Source organism: Macaca fascicularis, chromosome 10 (assembly GCF_037993035.2).
Source record: "Macaca fascicularis isolate 582-1 chromosome 10, T2T-MFA8v1.1".
In the NCBI taxonomy this organism is placed as follows: domain Eukaryota; kingdom Metazoa; phylum Chordata; class Mammalia; order Primates; family Cercopithecidae; genus Macaca; species Macaca fascicularis.
This window is the reverse complement of record NC_088384.1, coordinates 78730592-78751671: the sequence shown is the minus strand read 5'-3', so window position 1 is coordinate 78751671 and position 21080 is coordinate 78730592. Positions and strand designations below refer to the sequence as shown.

General features: G+C 37.7%; 1 protein-coding gene across 3 annotated transcripts in view; it reads left to right on the top strand.

The window, feature by feature from the left end:
* Window positions 1-21080, top strand: part of PLCB1 (phospholipase C beta 1) — a 744009-nt gene that overhangs the window by 422979 nt on the left and 299950 nt on the right. The gene's annotated exons all lie outside the window — the stretch shown is intronic.

The following is a 21080-nucleotide window of genomic DNA, read 5'->3' as shown; positions in this document are numbered from 1 at the left end:
AAGAGTAAACTTACATCTCAGCAGGATAATTTAGGCTTGTCACTGGAAGGAACTTCCTAGTCAGCAGAGTTAAACTGCTCAAGGAGAGAAAGTGGTGATAAACTAGGATATGGAACAAGGAAGCAAAGTCCTATCTAGAACCTATCTAGAAGCCAGATGATGGAAAAATGGCCACGGAGAGATGACCTGGGACTTGGCAGGGACTGTTCCAGATAGAATGCTGAAGACCATTAGTGGAGAGAATTTGAATCTTCCTCTATATTTCACTTAGAGTCTCCTGTGCATGGTTCAACATTTTGTTGTGGTATGTGGATATATTTTCTAGTCTAAAGGAATATAACTAGATTAATATTTTCTATTGTAAAATTTAGTATCTTTAACTTACAACATAATATAATTATGAACCATATAACTAAGTTTTGCAACTCATGCGGGAGGATTATAGATAACCCTAGAGCACTCATTCTTTATCTGTTCTAAGATAGTCAGGATATGAGCAGTTGAAGACACTCCTCTTAGTTAACCCAAGTGGGTGCCAAGACCCACGCATTGGAGAATTGAAACAAAATACAGTGAGTTTGAAATTTCAAGCAGAAGTTCAAGTGTCTCTTTCGATTCTGTCTTGATACATTGCATTGAAAGAACTGCTACGGTTTAATTATATCGGTGAAAGTAACAGGGTTTGTGGGGTTTTTAATTTATTTTTCCCTCTCCACATTAACTTTCCTCATTTGTGTCCAGTAAATTTGCTTCAACTGCTCAATTTGCATGAGGATTAAATTTCATTAACAGATGCAATTAGAAAGTGGAATTTATAGAATAAATCTGCTTTATACCCTAACCTAATTGACATAAAGATTACCAATGTAATTGACTAGAAATCCTTTCAAGATAGTCAAGCTGACAGTTAATAGTGGTTTTTTTTCTATAAAATTAAGAATGTTCACTACAATCTACATATAAGAACTAATAAGCCTATTCCCTCCACCCATCACCTAAAATTATAGAGCTAGGTCAGTTTTATATTCTTGCAGCAAAAAACTCCCCCTGGCATGAGATTGAACAAAGTTTAGTTAAACCTACTATTTTTTTCCTTTTAGCAGACCCTCCCTTGAGTAAAGAAAGATAGAGAGCAAAGGGTCTTCGCTAAGTGCACTCATAGCTTAGCCAAAGTCTTTCAGAGCTGAGTACAGAGGGGCTGCCTCAGAGGGAAGCAGAAATTAAGACCTGCTCCTCCATACATCTTACTTGCATCTTTAGCCTCGTTTCTTTAAAGCAGTGGTTTGCAACCTTTACTGTACATTGGAATCACCTGGAGCACCATAAAAATTTTAATGACAAGACCCCACTGTAGGATTCTAATATACTTGGGCTGAGATGCAATTCACACTATGTGAGTGTGAAAAGCTGCCCAATGGTACTAATATCTGGTCATGGTTAACAGATGCTGCTTTACAGTAAGCAGTAATTTACCTGTGGCCAGGTAAGGCAGAAATGTGCCTGGGGACTTTGGGAAAAAGAAAGGAGTTTTCTCAGTAAAAGCTATGCTCCAGTAAAAAGCAGGTTAAGTGTTCCTTGCTGCCTATTCAAGTAGTAACAGTGCCAAGGCAATCCCATTTGCTCTGGCTGTGTGATAATTAACAATTGATATTTGTGTGAAGCCAGCCTGCCTAAGAGAATGGTGTGCAGTCTTTCAGCCAAACAGTACACTGGCTCCTCTGTGGACTTAAAATTGCATTCTAAAAAAGTAGATGACATTTTTAATAAGCAAAACCCCAGTTTAAATATAACCAACTGAAATTCTAAGTAATTTGGCATTATGACTTCATGTGGGGGTCATCTTAACATTAATAATACCTGAAATGAAGTAATTTCTAAAATATTTCTAATCTCAAATTACTACCTTTGGTGACATTTTGGGTGATAGACTATTTTTACAAACTAGAATAGATTCTAAACCAGGAAAAGTACATAACTGAGGTCTGGCTTTTTGAAGTACACACTCTCTTTTTTTATGAAATACATGTTTGCTGACCATGGTGTAGGACATTAATGTCATTACGTCTACCACTTGAATAAAATTGAATCCTTTTGTAGCTTATAGTGTGTAAACCTATGAGACTTACAGTATGTAGATGTATGATACTGACAGCTAAAACAGTATACATATTATGTTAAATCACTGGGTAGTAAGGTAGCCAATTTGGAAAATTTTTAGTTGGAGCAGTATTTGTGTGTTGGCAGATAAGACTTGCATTTATACAGTGAACAAAAAAGTTTGCTTAAGAATTAGAAGCAAGTAATTGATTTTTTTAAAATGATGTGGTTCGGGTGGAAGTAGAATAGCCCTACCAAGTAGGAAAAAAAATCAATTGAATTAAAAAGTCTCAACTGAAAAAAAATTTAGTTCCCATCCATCAACAAGGGCACTGCCCTTAGATACAGCAGGAAGATTCAAGTGCCCATCATCTCTCTCCTCCCGCTTCTCAACCTCCTCCTGGTGTGTTTCATTGTCCAAACTCAAAGGGAAGACAGGAGGTGAAGCCTGGCTGATGAGTTCAGATAATTTTATCTCCTGGTCACAGTGCAATATGGAGAAGCTAGACAGTAAGTCTGAAAACAGAGACAATTTGACTTTTTGCAGATGACATGATTGTTTATTTAGAAAACTCCATTGTCTCAGCCCCAGATCTCGTTAAGCTGATAAGCAACTTCAGCAAAGTCTCAGGATACAAAATCAGTGTGCAAAAATCACAAGCATTCCTATACACCAATAATAGACAAACAGAGAGCCAAATCATAGAGAACTCTCATTCACAATTGCTAAAAAGAGAATGAAATACTTAGGAATACAACTTACAAGGGATGTGAAGGACCCCTTCAAGGAGAACTACAAACCACTGCTCAAGGAAATAAGGGACAACACAAACAAATGGTAAAACATTCCATGCTCATGGATAAGAAGAATCAATATTGTGAAAATGGCCATACTGCCCAAAGTAATTTATAGATTCAATGCTATCCCCATCAAGCTACCATTTACTTTCTTCACAGAATTAGAAAAATTTACTTTAAATTTCATATGGAACTAAAAAAGAGCCCGTATAGCCAAGACAATCTTAAGCAAAAAGAACAAAGCTGGAGACAGCACGCTACCCAACTTCAAACTATACTACAAGGCTACAGTAACCAAAACATCATGGTACTGATACCAAAACAGATATATAGACCAATGGAAGAGAACAGAGGCCTCAGAAATAACACCACACATCTACAACTATCTGATCTTTGACAAACCTGACAAAAACAATCAATAGGGAAAGGATTCCCTAGTAAATAAATGGTGTTGGGAAGACTGGCTAGCCATATGCAGAAAACTGAAACTGGACCCCTTCCTTACACCTTATACAAAAATTAACTCAAGATGAATTAAAGACTTAAATGTAAGACCTAAAACCATCAAAACCCTAGAAGAAAACCTAGGCAATACGATTCAGGACATAGGCGTGGGCAAATACTTCAAGACTAAAACACCAAAAGCAATGGCAGTAAAAGCCAAATTTGACAAATGGGATCTAATTAAACTAAAGAGCTTCTGCAGAGCGAAAGAAACTATCATTTGAGTGAACAGGCAACCTACAGAATGGAAGAAAATTTTTGCAACCTATCCACCTGGCAAAGGGCTAATATCCAGAATCTACAAAGAACTTAAACAAATTTACAAGAAAAACAAACAACCCCATCAAAAAGTGGGTGAAGGATATGACAGACACTTCTCAAAAGAAGACATTTATGCAACCAACAAACATGAAAAAAAGCTCATCACTGGTCATTAGTGAAATGCAAATAAAAACCACAATGATATACCATCTCACTCCAGTTAGAATGGCAATCATTAACAAATCGGGAAACAACAGATGCTGGAGAAGATGTGGACAAATAGGAACGCTTTTACACTGTTGGTGGGGATGTAAATTAGTTCAACCATTGTGGAAGACAGTGTGGCAATTCCTCAAGGATCTAGAACAAGAAATACCATTTGACCCAGCAATCCCATTACTGGGTATATACCCAAAGGATTATAAATCATTCTACTATAAAGACACATGCACATGTATGTTTATTACGGCACTGTTCACAATAGCAAAGACTTGGAACCAACCCAAATGCCCATCAGTGATAGATTGGATAAAGAAAATGTGGCACATATACACCATGGAATACTATGCAACCATAAAAAAGGATGAGTTCGTGTCCTTCGCAAGGACATGGATAAAGCTGGAAACCATCATTCTCAGCAAACTAACACAAGAACAGAAAACCAAACACTACGTGTTCTCATTCATAAATGGGAGTTGAACAACGAGAACACATGGACAAAGGAAGGGGAACATCACACACCAGGGCCTGTTGGGGGATGGGGGGCTAGGAGAGGAATAGTATTTGGAGAAATACCTAATGTAGATGATGTGTTGATGGGTGCAGCAAACCACCATGGCACGTGTATACGTATGTAACAAACCTGCATGTTCTCCACATGTACCCCAGAACTTAAAGTATAATAATAAAAAAAAAGTAGGTCTGAATGGGCAAACAGAAATGTATAGTATATCTGTTTAACCAATAGCTTTTCTCTCCTTTCTCTGGAAATGTAATCAGCTAGAAGCCTGGAATAGCCATGTGACTAATTTTGACTAATGTGATGTAAGCAAGAGTGGTAAGGTAGGACTTTAAGGAAGATTTTTTTCTCAAGAGGATATAGACTCTGGAACCTGTGTTTTGTCCTCAGTCATTTCCTCCTTCAGGATACCTGTAAAACGGAGGTGAAGATTGAGGTTCCAGCTGTCATTTTGGACTGAATTTAAGCAAATGTGCAGTTGGATGTCATTGCTAAGGATGGGAGAGCAGAAATTTACAAGAAGGGTGTGCCCTAGTGACCAAAGCCATGACAGCAGCCCTGGATTCCTCTTCTGAATTTATTCCCCATGAAGGAAAATTAATCCTTATGTATTAAAACAATCAACAGTTCAAAAGTTTCGTTTCACTATGTATTTGCTATCAATTACATAATTAAAGTATGATGTAGGAATTTTTAAGTCATCACTTTTAAATTTTAAAAATTAGTTCTAAGACCCCAAACTATGTGTAATTTTACAAAGTATATCTGACTGCCTTACAACAGGCTACTATCTATTTATGTATTGTGCTTACTTGAGATGAAAATTGTGCCTTATCAACAGGTGGAAACAATCATTAAATATTAAAAGTATTTGCTTAATGTATCAAGTGAATGGACGGACAAAGCATCTCAGTTTCTATTGGGTTTTCAGCATGTGAACCTAGTGTATACCTTGTCAAAAAGTTGATTGTTTCTAATAAGCAGGATAACAGATACTCTAGCACCTTCAGAGTCAAACAGAGCTGAGAAATGAAGTGTGACTTATCCTTTGGAATGTAAAAAACAACATTTTTTAGGAAGCATGTGAATGTGAATGGGAGGATGATCATCATTTAAATATCACCAAATAAACATAACATTTCTGTTGGGCACCTTTTGAGCAGTCCGATTTTCCATGGAATATGTTTCAGCTTTGTTTTGCTTGGTTGGTAATCACAGCACTGAATTTAATAAATAGATATTATTGAATTTCCTTGGAATGTTCCTGGTGTTGTAACATAAATTTAGTGCTTAACTGGCTATGATATATGGCTACATATCTATAGTACTTACAGGTGGTGAAGTCTGTTTTCGGTTTTCTGGACTTTGATCACCTAGCTTGAGCTATCTTGACATTATAAATCACTTCTTTTTTTTTTTTTTTCAAACTACACATTCATGAAATATAACATCAATAGAAGATGATTTATTCTATGACCCTACTGGTGAAAGAATATATTGATACTATAATTTTGCTAGGTGTCATTTGTTCTTGGGGATTCCTTGTATTGGTATGCAATAGAAAATTAATCCAGAATTGCAAGGTAGAAAGGAAATATAACAGAACTTGTAATTCTGATCCTGAGTCAGTTAGCCGGATAACTTGATCAGATCGCATCTAATTTTTCTCAATGAGAGCACTATTGGCATCTCAGGTCATTGTGTGATATTGGCTGGGCATTGGCCTCACAAACACAGAAAGCAGTAGCACTTTCAGCCAGTTAATGTGCCAGGGACTTCTGCAGCAGCCTCTTGATTTGTGTGTTTCTGGATTTGAGCTCCAGGGACGATGGGCCAAGTTTGGGAGCAAGTAGTAGAGTTTGGGAACAGTATTAGCACTTTCAGCCAGTTAATGTGCCAGGGACTTCTGCAGCAGCCTCTTGATTTGTGTGTTTCTGAATTTGAGCTCCAGGGACGATGGGCCAAGTTTGGGAGCAAGTAGTAGAGTTTGGGAACAGTATTGCACTTAAAGTTAAAAGCAGAGGCACGCTAAAATGTTGACTCTAATATAGGTCTGTGGCAATTTAATTCCATTTCCCCCTCTGTCTTGAACCCCTTTTACTTGACCACTAACAGTTTTTAGCCTAAATTATCCAGACACCCAAATCTTCACTTCATTCTCCCCTGTGGACAACCCAATGCCTGGGAACATGATGTTCATAAGTTTAGTATTCTCCAATACGTCAAGATCTTGATGGAAAATCTCTCTAAAATGGTAATGGGAAAAATCTTCCCTCCAAAATTCCAATTATTTTGAGTGAACATCATCATGCACATAAAGCCAATGTCACTGGCATACATCAGAAACTTTAATTTAACATAGGTTAACAATAATCATTAGTAGTCAAAACTTCGTTGCTGATCAGTAGTGGGATGGTGCTTGTGAATAGCCACTGCACTCTAGCCTGGGCAACATAGCAAGACTCCAACTCTAAAACACATAAATAAAGAAGTACTTAAAAAAAATCATTAGTAGGTAGTATGTTCCTTCTCTACTTAAAAGCAACCAATGTTGAAATGTCCATTTGAAGTTGTTAAACATTTTTAAAGACATGACTTAGAAATTGCGACTTAGCAACTAAAGCTGTGGCTTTGAAGTCAATTTATACTTTAAAGGGAATCTATTATCAGTTAAGTTTTTCAGATCTCATAACCAAATTGGAAATCTGAAGAAGTCAAAAGTTCTAAAATGCAATGTTTTGAAAGGTTATTGATATATAGTTGTGATATTGTCTTAGCAACACACTTTTCTTTAAGAGAATAATTTCTTCTTATATTATCAATCCTTAAAATGGGTCATGTATTCTTGGAAAACAGGGCATATTCATGCAATCTTTAAAACACCATCTAAACTTCAAGTGAACTTCAAACAGCCCAAACCAAATATATGCTGGATAAAGTGTATTGTGGTTACTGGAAAACTTTAAAATATGAAACATTCCTGTTGCTGTTGGTATTTTACCTCTGAGAATTTTCTAGCCAAAGTTCTATTTGAACTGAGGTCAAAAAATCATTTACTGCGTGGGCTTTTCTTAAGGGATGAATTTAATGAAAGGACCTAGTTATTGCAACATATGCTGCCTTCATTTCAAAAGATTTCCTTAAAGCATAATGATTAAAGCCTGGGGAGAAAAAAATTTGTACTTTTCAAAAGCTCCATGAAGTACCCCACAGAAGAAAAAACAAAGTTCTGAATCCACATATAGAGTGAATAAATATTCCTTTTAGCTTAAAAGTCATAAAAAATCATTAGTTATTTTTGCTCCTTTTTATTGAAAGTGTTTTAAGAGTTTTAAAAGACCAGTGTACACATTGTATCTAATATTCCTGCTTATTTCCAAAGAAAAGTGAAGTGCTTTATTTAGAATTTTTTTTTTTTTTTTTTACACAGAGTAGGGAAGAATTCAAATGTTCATCAAGTATTCTTAAGTGCCTAAGTCATTGCACTAAAGCAAATCTCATTTGATGGCTCTCTTAAGGTGGATTCTCAAGAACCAAAGACTGAGAGACACTTGTGAGTACAAAGAGTTTATTTGGAAGGTGATGTCAACAAGCACCGGTAGAGGTGTGGGGAGAAATAGAAGGAAAGACAGGAAGGCAGCAAATATGGTGTGAGTTAACAGGCAGGTTACTATTGTGGACAGCTGGAACCTAACCCCACTGGAGTACTGGGGATGAGAGGTTATAACACAGACCTTACTGTTGTCCCACATGAGGCGCAAGGGAGCAGAGGTAGTTATCTACCAATAGGTTTTGATTGACGGATGCATCTGGTTTGTAAGGGAGAGCATTTCATTCAACCACTGCTGCTCATCCCATATGTGGGCCTACTGGACACCAGCAAGAGTGCCTTTAGGCAGAAAGCTTCAGTTGTTTGCCTCGAAAGTCATCGTAGAAATGATGGGAACTCAGAAAATATTGCCAGGACACTGACTACATCTGCCACAATGAAAAGCTGTCTATAAAATCCAAGTACAAAGTAAACAGGTATTTCCCCAAAAGATAAATATTAATGGTAAAATACATATCAGAAATTATCCAAACTGTCTAGTAATCAGAAAAATTCAGATTAAAACAGGATTAATCTAATTTGAGGGGTATTTAATTATCAAATTTTTGTAAAACCTGTGATAAAGCCTAATATGGCAGGTACTGTTGGTACTAAGAATATTATTTTTAAAAGCCACTTGGCATTGTGTTTCAATAGGTAAATCAATGTTCACATATACTGACCTAATGATTAAATTTCTAGGATATAAGTATGAAAAAAAGGAAATAAAACTTGAAAAGAGTGACAATATCCTATGTGTCCACAAAAATAGGGAAATGATTAAGTAAATTATAGTGTATGCAATCACGGATATTTTCTTTTTTTTTTTTTTTTTTTTTTTTTTTTTGAGACGGAGTCTCGCTCTGCCGCCCAGGCTGGAGTGCAGTGGCCAGATCTCGGCTCACTGCAAGCTCCACATCCCGGGTTCACGCCATTCTCCTGCCTCAGCCTCCCGAGTATCTGGGACTACAGGCGCCCGCCACCTCGCGCGGCTAGTTTTTTGTATTTTTTAGTAGAGACGGGGTTTCACCGTGTCAGCCAGGATGGTCTCGATCTCCTGACCTCATGATCCACCCGTCTCGGCCTCCCAAAGTGCTGGGATTACAGGCTTGAGCCACCGCGCCCGGCCTCAATCACGGATATTTTCAAAACCAATAAGATTAGTGTTGTTAAGGTAAGTACTAGCATGAAAATAAATGCTTATACTGTAACAATAAGTAGAAAAATGATACGCAAAAGTATACATGCATTCCAGTTGCAGCTATCTTATTTTTCAACAGCATTAAAAACTACTGGAAGGAAATACACCCAAAAGGCTAATAGTGATTAAAATTTACTACCAGTGTCAATTACAATGTTTTATTTGCAAGGAACAGAAAATCCAGCTTTCACTGGCTTAAACAATGAAAGGTATTTCTTCAAGTAACTGTGTAACTAGAAAGCCCAAGGGTTGGGCTTCAGGTTTGAACCAGCCAGCAGCTCAACGAGGTCATTAAAGGTCTAGTTATTTCTCTTCACTCTTCCTTAATGTTTGCTTCGTTCCAAAGCAGGCTCTCCTCTTGGTTGTCATTTTAATGCCAGCAGAAACTAGAACTAGAAACTAGATGCTTCCATGGTCACACTGAGGGTCAGAATGAGGGCTTTTATCCCTCAACTATTGAGCAAAATTTCGGAGGTCATCTTATTATCACAGTTATATGCCCATTGGTAAACCCAAAACTGTGGCTGGGGATAAAATTGGTTATAAGCAGATCAGGGCACCCCTCTGCAACAGTGGTGGAGCCAATTTGTCTCTAAGTGTGTGGCTTCCACCCAGTGAGGGAGGTACAGAATGGGTGCAGAGGAAACAATGCCAATATCTACAGTAATATATAAATATATATAGGTATATATGTCGTTTTTCCATGTGGGTGCGTATATGTAAAGATACACATACACAAACACACCCATGAACAGAGGAAACACAACTGCACTTACCACGCTGATTAATTTTTTTTATTTACTCATTCAGTTGACACCTACCTTGTTCCAGATGCTATTCCAGAGACTCCAGAAACAATAATAAATAAGACAGTTAAGGTCCCTGATCTCATGGAGCTGACATCCCAGTGGAGGAAGACAGGCAATAAACAAATGAGTTCATGATCAGGAAAAATGATGTGAAGTAACTAAAGCAAGATGCCAGTTGGAGTAACCAGGTGTATTTTGATTTCTTTTGAGTGGTTAGAGGAGGACTCTTTGAGGAGGAGACATTTAAGCTGAGATCTGTATGAAAAGAAGAGCCATCTAGGCAAAGATCACGGGTCTGGAGCATACAGAGAAGAAAGCTTGTTAGTACAAAAGGGCTTTAAAGGTCAAAGTAATCCTGGGATTTTGGAGGAATCAGGAGTCCTGTGAAGCAGAGCCACGGTGTATCAAAAGTGGAATGGGATAAGAAGAGTGTGGAATGGTATGTAGGCATCAGGTCATGTAAAACTTTAGAGACAATGGTTGGAATTTGGGTGTCATGCAAAGAGCAAGGAAACTCATTTGAATGTTTTTAGTAGAAAAAGGGAAATATCTATTTATGTTTTTCAGAAATCTGTTTGGGAGGCCAGACATGGTGGCTTATGCCTATAATCCCTATCCCAGCACTTTGGGAGGCTGGGGCAGGTGGATGACTTGAGGTCAGGAGTTCAAGACCAGCCTAGCCAACATGGTGAAACTCCATCTCTACTAAAAATACAAAAATTAGGCGGGGGTGGTGTCACCTGCCTGTGATCCCAGCTACTGGGGAGGCTGAGGCAGGAGAATCACTTGAACCCGGGAGACAGAGTTTGCAGTGAGCTGAGATCATGCCACTGTGTTCCAATCTGGGTGACAGAGTGAGACTCCATCTCAAAAAAAAAAAAAAAAAAGGATCTGTTTAAGGACGGTTTATAAAATGGCTTGTGGAGAGACAATAGGAAATTCAGGGCTGTACTTGTCTAGGCGAGAGGTGGTGATGACTTGAACTGAAGAGTAATAGAGGATTGAGAGGAATGGACAGCCTGACATATACTGTGTGGATATAATGCCCTATGTCTGACTGATGGAGAAAGTCATGGAATAAAGGCTAACTCTCAATTACTTTATGTGAGCAACTGGTGGGTTGATGGGCTGTGACCAAGATGAGGAAAACAAGGGACGATTTGGAAAGAAAGGAAAGAACTAAGAACACTTTATAGACATTTAAAGTTTGAGGTGTCTATTAGTCATAAGGGCTGATTACATATTTGCTGGCACACTCCAAAAGTGAAACTGAGGGTTGCCTTTTTCAAAAAGCAATGGGGGAAGTGCCAATAAAGATACTAAAATAGAACGCTTTTCTTTCTTCTGCAATCTCTCTCTTGACTGGTCATGGTATTTTTTAAAAAATTACTATTTAATGTCATTCTAAGTAAAAAAATTAAAATTATATATTACGAGTTTTAACATTCATCCTTATGTTGTGCAATGCCATTTTCAGCAAATAAAATGCCATTTTAAGCATTTAATTTATATACAGAATCACAAAAATTATACAATTCCCATTTCATAGATTGTACATGCCTATGTTTTTTGTTATTATCAAGATAGTGGAACTACTGTAAAAAACTAGAATCATTGTTTTTATTTTACTTCTTGATACATGAACTCTCTACCAGCCTTCTCTACCTTCAGCTTACTGATGAGAAAGGAAGGACTGGAAAGAAGAGGAATTCTTGGTTGTGCCATCTTTCTCACTTTTTCTATGTCATTATATTCAATGTAATCGTTGGCTAATAGAAATAACACATAATGATTAGGATTACTGGTGTTTCATATTTTAGAATGCTATCTGTGCATTTGAAGCAAGTTCTGATTCTAATGGAAAGCATGACTTTTCATAGATGTGAGAACCTGGAGATGTAACACTTTTATCATATAGTTGGTTTGAGCCTCATTGAACTCTCATTGTGGATCCATGGACATTCTGTGCATCTCAGCATTACAAATTCAGTATGTGAGCAGGGCAGCAAAGAACAATGGACGTGTATCTTGCACATATGTCCTCTGCTTATGTGCATTCTCCATTGTTCCATCAGACTTCAGTTACAAAACACAGGTTCAAAGATAAAATGATGGAGAATTTCAGGACAATGACTGTAGAACATTAAACTAAGCATGGGTCCTCTGAGTACTGGGCTCTGTGTGACTGCAGAGGCCTCATACTCATGAAGCTGACCCTGCATTCATGTGGAAATGTGTAAAAAATAGATATTGAAGTCGGGACTGCTGGAGAAAGGTCATTTTTGGAGATGTAAGCTTGGGAATTATTAGTATTTATATATTAAATATTTCAGGGCATAGACAGAGTGAGACCACCTACAGGGAATGTGCAGATGAAGAAAATTTCTCAGAAAAGAATCCTAGACACTCCAGTAACACAAAAGGCCACGGACCTGCAAAGTATATTGAGAAGAAATGCCTAGAAAAGTAGGAGGATAACGGGAAAGTCAAAAATTCTAAAACCCATTAGAAGACAATAGTTAAAGTAGAGGGGCATGATGACTTATCTGGAAAGCTGCTGGAAAGCAAGATGAGAAAGGAAAAGTCATTATTGGATTTTTCAACATGGGGGTCATTGGTGACCTTGATGAATACAGCCTCTCTAGAAAAAGGAGGACAAACATTCAAGTGAACATTCAGGAGATAATGAATGATGAGAAAAGAGACAGCAATGTTGACAACTTTTTCAATAACTTTAACTAGGAAATGGAACAGAGAAATGGTGCTGTGTTTGCAGAAGGATAGGGTATCAAGGGAATGATGTCGATATGTTTGGCAGTGATTATTTTCAATGCTGTATACTATTCCATTCTCTGAACCTATTGTAAATTATATATTCATGAGTGTTTAGTATATACACATACCTCTGTTTTGCAAAGCAGTTTGTCATGCTACAACCATCAACAGGGACAAGAGGTCCCAATTATTCACATTCTAATTCAAAGTGTGAGACTCTGGCCAAATGATCCTTCTGACCTCTCTGTAAAAAGGCCAAGTTCTAAATGACTTTGGGTTTCACTTTGATCTCTGTTAATCAAGATTTACTCTGAGCTCCCAAAGATGTCAAGAGCTTTCTCCTGGTTTCTTGCTTCTCTCAAAGCAGAACTCTGGAGTATCAGTGGGTGATTACAGTGATAGTTTCCTTCATGGCTTTCAGGCCATGAACAAATGAAAACAGAACAAAAAGCCAAGAATTCCATGCTTCTGTTAAGTTTGTTATTTAACTACACATTTACATTTTTGCAGCTAGTGGCTGACGGACATTGTGCAAGAGGGAAAAAAAAGGTAAATATAGATTTTTTTAAGATTTCCTTTAAGACTTTGTTTTTAAAGACAACTTTGTGTTTGAAGCATATAATTAGAGCTCAAAAGTTTCCAGCAATTAGTTTACACAGCAAAAGAGAAGGAATCAAGGCTAAAGAACAATCTTATTTAAAATGCTGTGGTTGGCCTGGCACGGTGGCTAATGCCTGTGATCCCAGCACTTTGGGAGGCTGAGGCAGGCAGATCACCTGAAGTCAGGAGTTCAAGACCAGCCAATATGGTGAAACCCCATCTCTATTAAAAATACAAAAATTAGCCAGGCATGGTGGCGGGCACCTGTAATCCCAGCTACTCTGGAGGCTGAGGCAGGGGAATTGCTTGAAGTCAGGAGGCGGTGGTTTTGCACTGAGCCGAGATCACGCCACTGCACTCCAGCCTGGGTGACAGAGCGAGACTCCTTCTCAAAAAAAAAAAAAAAATACTGTGTTTAAGAAAAGGGTATCTGAGGATCATATAATTTTAGTCACAGAAAAAACAAACAAACAAACAAACAAACCAAAACAGAAATACTAAGTGTTTATGATTCTTAATCATTGTCGTCACATGCAGGTCCTGAGTCAAGGACTTGAATGAAAATAGTTTATTCTGAAGAAGTTCCCAGGAAACAGCATTAGAAGTGTGCAGAAGGGAGGAAGGGAAGTGATGTAGTCAATAAAGTGTATGTTATCAAGCCATTACTACTGTGGGCAACCAGAGTCAATCCCACTGGAAACTGGGAGGCACGATCAAATACAAGTCTCAGAGTTTCCCCACTGGATGTGCAAGGGAGCAGGGATATTTATCTACCAGCTTCCTTCAGTCATTGGATGACGGTGTTTCCAGGGAGACATCAACTGTCTTGCACTTCCAGCCTGTTAGGCCTTAAGCAGGCTCTGGCCATGGAAAAATCACTTTAACAAAAAAGATACAAAGGCTGGTAGTTAGAAGTTGAGTCCAAATTCAATAAGATGGTAAAGAGAGGCACAGCTGGGGAACCAACAGAGGCTTGTAATTGGGAAGGAAGGGACAATAGTAGTTACAACAAAGCTCCCTCTGTACTTGTTTCTGACACTAATCCAAATGAGGACCTTCCATTCCCCCTTAGGAAATCATCCATTTAGTCCAACCCATAGATTGGCTTGTAAGGACATGGAGGCTCAATGATACTTTGTGACTTGCTCAAGCGTGCACAGATGCAGTAGAGAAATTGGACATCTTGATGCATTAATATATGAGTTTGATGAACATGAGTAAAATGTGTCTTCAAATATTTAGACAGAGAGAAAGAAAATAGCTGTCTCAGACATTCAAGTGAAGCCTTTCAAATGGAAACTTCTTAGCTTATACTTAGCCCCAACCAGACTCAGAAACAGATATGGGCACTAGACTAGACAGCATCAACATTCCAACAGGAGTTTTCCCTTCACCGTGGAAGGTTATTATTGTGCCCACAGAAAATGTCTGTGCATAGACAGAACCCATATGACTCTTGTATTTTCTTTCCTGACTTAGACATAAATTTGGCAAAGGCGCATCATGGGAAGTGGACAGAGCATTCCTTTTGTCCTTTGAACTAGACAAGAATCAGGCAATGACCCTACCTTAGCACTTTATTTGGAGATGAATTCCCCCGCTCTAGGGTTTTGGTGGTGGACAGGTTTATTTCACTGTAAGTGGGAAAATTCCTGGCTGTTTCTCACCTCACCCAAGAGTTCTAACAGAGGGATTTCCATTGATCTGATTTGTTTGCACTGTAAGGCTGGATTCAACTTCAGCGTGAAATCATCTTGCAATCTGAAATAATCTTGATTGGATTTCCATTTGGATTAACATCACGTAAGAGTTGATATCCACTCTACCGTTAGAGATCGTGGTCTATGCGACTTCTTTTTTCCCTTTGTTTTATTTCATGTAATGAGCTTGGAGATGTAAATCAGTCACCATTTTAAACTGATTGATCAAACTCAGTAAGAAATAAAACCTCTTGCTTCATGGAACTCACCTAGCCTTCAAACATTTGCAAATTAACTAAGTCATAAGTACTCTAGACCAGTTTATAAAACACAGTTAAAATATCTCAATTAAAATCATACATACTCAAATGTTCAAATAAATTGCAATAAGCTTCTCTAAAATTGCTTAGAAAATACAATTTCTGTTTTAAATTTGTAAATTATTTTCCAGGTCATCAAATTAATAATTGAAAAAAACCTTCTAATAATTGGTGGGCATTTCTGCCTCATTTTCATTAAAAGTGGTAGTTTAATCTGTCCTCCTGAAGCACTTAACCTGATTTTATATCTTAATAAAAGAATACTATTTAGGAGTTTGGGGACTGTGCTATGCTGTTAAAGGCATTCCTTGGAGCCCATTTTTGTTATTGATGAAATTCCTCCAGTCTGGGATAAACAAACTGTAAAGCAATAAATAAAAGACCAAGTAGAAGAAAGAAACTCTGACCAGACATTCCTAATTCTAAACATAGTTTAAGAATCTCTCTCCTGTTCATTTTAGCAAAAGGTTTGGAGATAACATTTCACCCTGACGTATTTCCATACGATCATTTAAATTTATTATTTCCAGTTTTTAGTGTAAGTATACATATACACATACTCTCTCTTTATATGTAATTACTCTAAATAAGCTCATTCTAGAAATACTTTGGGAATATGAATCTTATAAAAAAACAGAATATAATTTGTTACTCATCTCTCTTTCTAAAGGCAACCCAAGTTAACTTCCTGGAGTCTCTCCTAGTGGTATTTTTAAGCATTCATTTGTCTTTATCTAGCTGAAATTAAATGTGGGATTGTGTTTCATGCCATTGTTTTATATTGTAAGATATTAAAACATAATATTTTTAAGTTGTAACCATCCATTTAATGACTAACTATACAATAATTCATACATTACCTAAATTTCTATGAGTTTTTCAAGTCTACGTGTGATGGTGAGACCTGCATTTGAGATAAGGAGCAAACCGAGTGCAAGGAAGGAGGTACAGAAGTAACATTAGAGAGTTGACCTTCATCCTGTAGAGCCAGGTCATGAAAAGGGAGTAGAGAACCTCAAAAGAAGAGCAAAGAGAGAAAGAATGTGAGTTTGATGACAAGTTGCATTAATAAAAAACCAACAATCAAGTCATGTATTATTTGTAGACATATAAGAAGTAAATACTTTTTAAGAGTCTTGAGGCCGGGTGCAGTGGCTCACACCTGTAATCCCAGCACTTTGGGAGGCCGAGGCGGGCAGATCACGAGGTCGGGAGATCCAGACCATTTTGGCTAATATGGTGAAACCCCATCTCTACTAAAAATACAAAAAAAAATTAGCCAGGCATGGTGGCAGTCGCCTGTAGTCCTAGCTACTCGGGAGACTGAGGCAGGAGAATGGCGTGAACCCAGGAGGCGGAGCTTGCAGTGAGCCAAGATAGTGTCACTGCACTCCAGCCTGGGCAACAGAACGAGACTCTGTCTCAAAAAAAAAAAAAAAAAGAGTCTTGAAAATAACAATGTTGATTCATAAAAGCATTTCACATTTTCCTTGATGACCTTCTAACTTAAGCAATCTTAACTGGCAAAAATAAAAAATCAAAATATTAATAATTCCTCCACGATATGTGTCCTAGTTTAGTTTATAAGTCTTGGTGCTTAAGGGCTGTAATGAGAACTTACATTTAAAATATGTTTTAAAATAAATTTTAAAAGCTAGAGGTAAATCCATGGGCAATAAACCATGCCAGTTCTCTTTTCTGCACTAATTATTAGATTATCAATGCCTTTATTTGTCTTCCCTTTCTGTCTTCCTTGTTTGATTTTGTTTTCAATGTTAAAATGCTAAGGCACTTATAATGCTTCCCATATTAGGTTTTCTTGTGAAAAGTATTTGTGCTTTTCTATATACCAGAATCTCATTATAACTGGGTCTGTGTGTATGAGCTGTGGAGCCTCCACCTTTGTAAACAAGCCTAAAAAAATTGCTTCTGTAACTAATAAGCCTGATGTCTTCAGCCCATAGGGATCTCTTTCATCTCTGTTCTAACGAAACTTTCTAACAATTAACTCATAATCCTAACCTTTGTAAGCTTTTGTAATTTATTTTTGGTATACTCATTTATTTGTCTTCATTGCTTAATAGCTTAGTAAGAATAAGGACTATGCAAACTTTTGTGTGTGTTTTTCAGACACCGACCCAGTATTTGGCACATAGTATACCTACCATTAATTAATATTTTTGTTGAGTGAGCCAACTTCCTTTGGATGGGCATGAGATAACCACTTCTGTATAATACATTCTCTCCAGGGCAATTAAAGCAGTTTTTCAGTGTGTGAAAGTTGTAAATGATCAAATCTCAACTGTCCTTGATCTTTTAAAGCACAGTGAGTGAAGAAAACAAAGCTGTTGACTCATAAAAATGAATTAATAAAAAGTAACCTCTCCTAAGTAAGAAATGGAATATAAAGGGTAAGTGTTGAGTGGCCACAAGGGCCATAACTAGAAATTGTGATGGAGAACACATGTAAGTTATTTGCAAGAAGAGTAAACATATTAAAGATAAAAAGTTCTGTGCAAAGAATAGTTCTAACCAATAACGTTTAAAGGAGAAGGACTATCCAGGGTACAGACATTAGATGAAATTCTTGGGGAAACGGCCTGTGCTTGTTCCTCCAGTTATTTCTCTAGGCTTTGTAAACACTGCATATTTAGTGTTTGTCCATTACCATTCAGGGTCATTACAAAAGAACTTAGCCTTGACCTGGATTCCTGATAAATAAATTACAGCTTTTCTTATTACCTTCCAGTAGAATTTGAAACAATAATTCAAACTCTACTTTAAGTTATCATATATAGTCACAAGTGAGTATGTTAATAACAAAATGGATATTCATATAAAGACCTGAGTAAATTTCTGATGGCAGTCACATCTTGATAGGAATAAATACTGGTTCATTATGAATTACTTAATAAATGTACATCTGGATTCTCAAGCATTATAACAGATGATAGAATATTAATCTTGTTTGTTTTCAGAGCACTTCTTTTTCTTTAAGTTATACTTGCTGCCATTTACTTTGCCAGAAGATTGATTGCATTATTGGCCCCAATTCTTCATCATTACTACCTCCCTGGATCCATGCCCTTAGACATGTAACTTTATAATTGCCTTCTACTCAGCAACGTGACACATTGCAAATGAGATGTTGGCAAATGTCACATACACAGAGAAATAAAAAGCACTTGTGCAATTGGACTTGCTCTTAGGTTTGTCCTCTGACACTGCCATGAGAAGGATAGGCCCAGGCTATCCAGACAGAGGAGGAATCACATGGAGGTAGAACTGAGTATCCACAGTTGTCTCAACCAAGGCCACCCTAGATAAGCCAACAGCAAGTCTACCTTCACACATGTGAGCAGGCTTAGTCAAGGCAAGCACGACCATGCATTCAACACATACAAGCGTAAGCTAAACAACTGCTTATTGTTTCAAGCCTCTACATGTTGGATTAGTTTGTTACATGGCATTAGTATGAAAATACCTAACGGATACACCTTGATTTCTCAATATTCAAATATAATTCTTCTTATTAATCATAAGTATAGAAGCATATGGACAATGACTAGAAAGACTTTGAGTAGGTCCCATTCATATGATGTGATATCAAATTAAATTAAAAATACAATGTATTTTTACCACAAAATGCTGAGAAAGTTTGAACCATTCTATCTTCATTTTTTTTTCCTACACGAAGAACCAAGTGACTATAGAAGAGTCTAGCTGGCCTCATATTGGGTTCTCTAGGATTATGTATGGAGGGAGCATGCTGTGCCACAGGGGCCCACATAGGGAAGCACCAGGATCATCAGGAGACAGAGGAAGCAAGGGGAAAATGTGGACAAGGTCTTTTATTGTTGTTTCCACAGGAACAAATAGGCAAGGTAGTGTAAGGCAGGCTTAGGATTGACTTGTTTGAATAATTTCAGCAGGCTCTGGGGTGTAGGAGCTCTCTCTATTGTCTGGTACCTGGCCCTGGGTGATGGGGCAGGAGAATATTAGCCTTGAGTATGAGAGCCTAATGAGGAGGTGGTGGGTATGTGGGCTCTGGATTGGTTAGTTTGTATATGACAGGTGTTGTCCTTGTTCACTGTCTCCAGGAATTAGCTAATCCTCAGTGGGGCAGTTCTTCCAGTGTCAGCAAAATCCAGTGTCAGCAAAAACCAAAAATTTTGGATTTTTTGACATGGGGTGGCCCCACATGTCAAAGCATCAGAAATACAGAAAATAAAAAGGCATGACTAATACAACTTTCCCTTCAGAAATACATTCCTAAGGCAATAATATATTACTTTTCTTAGAGAGAAAAGTTAGGGGAGTTGCATTGTACTTAAAGTCATGTAGATATGCTGTGATAATGATACAATGACCACAACAATCTCAAAATATTTTTAAAGGAATTCTCAGTCTTATATAAAGTTTGCAGTGTTAACTTCTTGCTATACTGTCCTCTTTCGAGGGTTTTCTTTCCAGTGATCAACATTGATTGATGTAGGACCTTCTTAGCATTCTGCTAAATATGTGGGAAAAATATATAGCATGTTTCCTAAATTTGTGGAATTTTTGTAGGGGAAGCAATAAGAGAGAAATAGAAGGCAATGTGAACTTAATGTGCTTTAATAATGATTTACTGCACACCTACTAGGTGCTAGCACTGTGATGGGTGCTGGGGGATTTCAGTCAAATGCCATTTATGCTCTCAAGGGACTCATAGTTTAATGAGCACAAATTATACGAAAACAAATGATTGAGCTATGGTGAGCAGTCACCTCTGTTGGAATTAGGCACAGAAAGCCTCAGAGAGGAGGTCATCAAGGTGGGCCTTCAAGGATGAGTTTGACAAACTTCAAGGATGTTTGTAGGTGAAACTTCAGACACAGGGAACTGTATGAGCAAAGGCACAGAGGCAGGAATTAAAGTGTCATAAGAAGCTACAAACACTTCCTTTACAACCAGGAACTGGGGTGCATGTGGGAAAGTGGTAAGACATGAGGCTAATCCAGAAGTAGGTTGTGATCAAGGAGGAGCTCAAAGTCTATACTAAGGAGCTGAGGCTTTACCCCACTAATAACAAGGAACAATTCATGAGTTTTAAGCAGAGAAATAATATAAACAACCTGCCTGCTTAAAAGGTTATTCAGGCTCTACTATGAAGGACTTTATGTTCTCTAGGGTAGGGATTCTATCCAATTTTTTCACAATCTGTACCTCAGCACCTAGGGCCTAGCACCTAGGATGTATTCTTGTGGCTGAGAACACTGTGCTAATTAAATGTTCCAATGCTCCCCCATACTTCCTAGTTCTCCTTACAGTTAGATTGGAGCCCTGTGATTAGTTCTGTTCAATGGTTATAACCAGAAGGGACTTGGTGATCATTTGGATATAGAAGGTGAAGATGAAAAGTGAACCTAGGATGACATTTGAAATCTTGCTTGGGGTGGTTCAGAACTGGTTATAAGGAGCAAGTATGGAACAGTTTTGGATATCCGGAGTTCAAGATGACTGTGAGATGAAGTTTTGAATTAGAATAGCACTAAATGCTACAAGGTTTGACATAGGCAACAGTTACTATGGGCAATCAGGAAGGTAAAGTATTAAACATGTAGCACTTTGTGGGTTCTGTTAGAGTGACTCACTATCCAGGTTTGCCCAGGACTGAAGAGTCTCTTGGGATGCATGAAGGACTG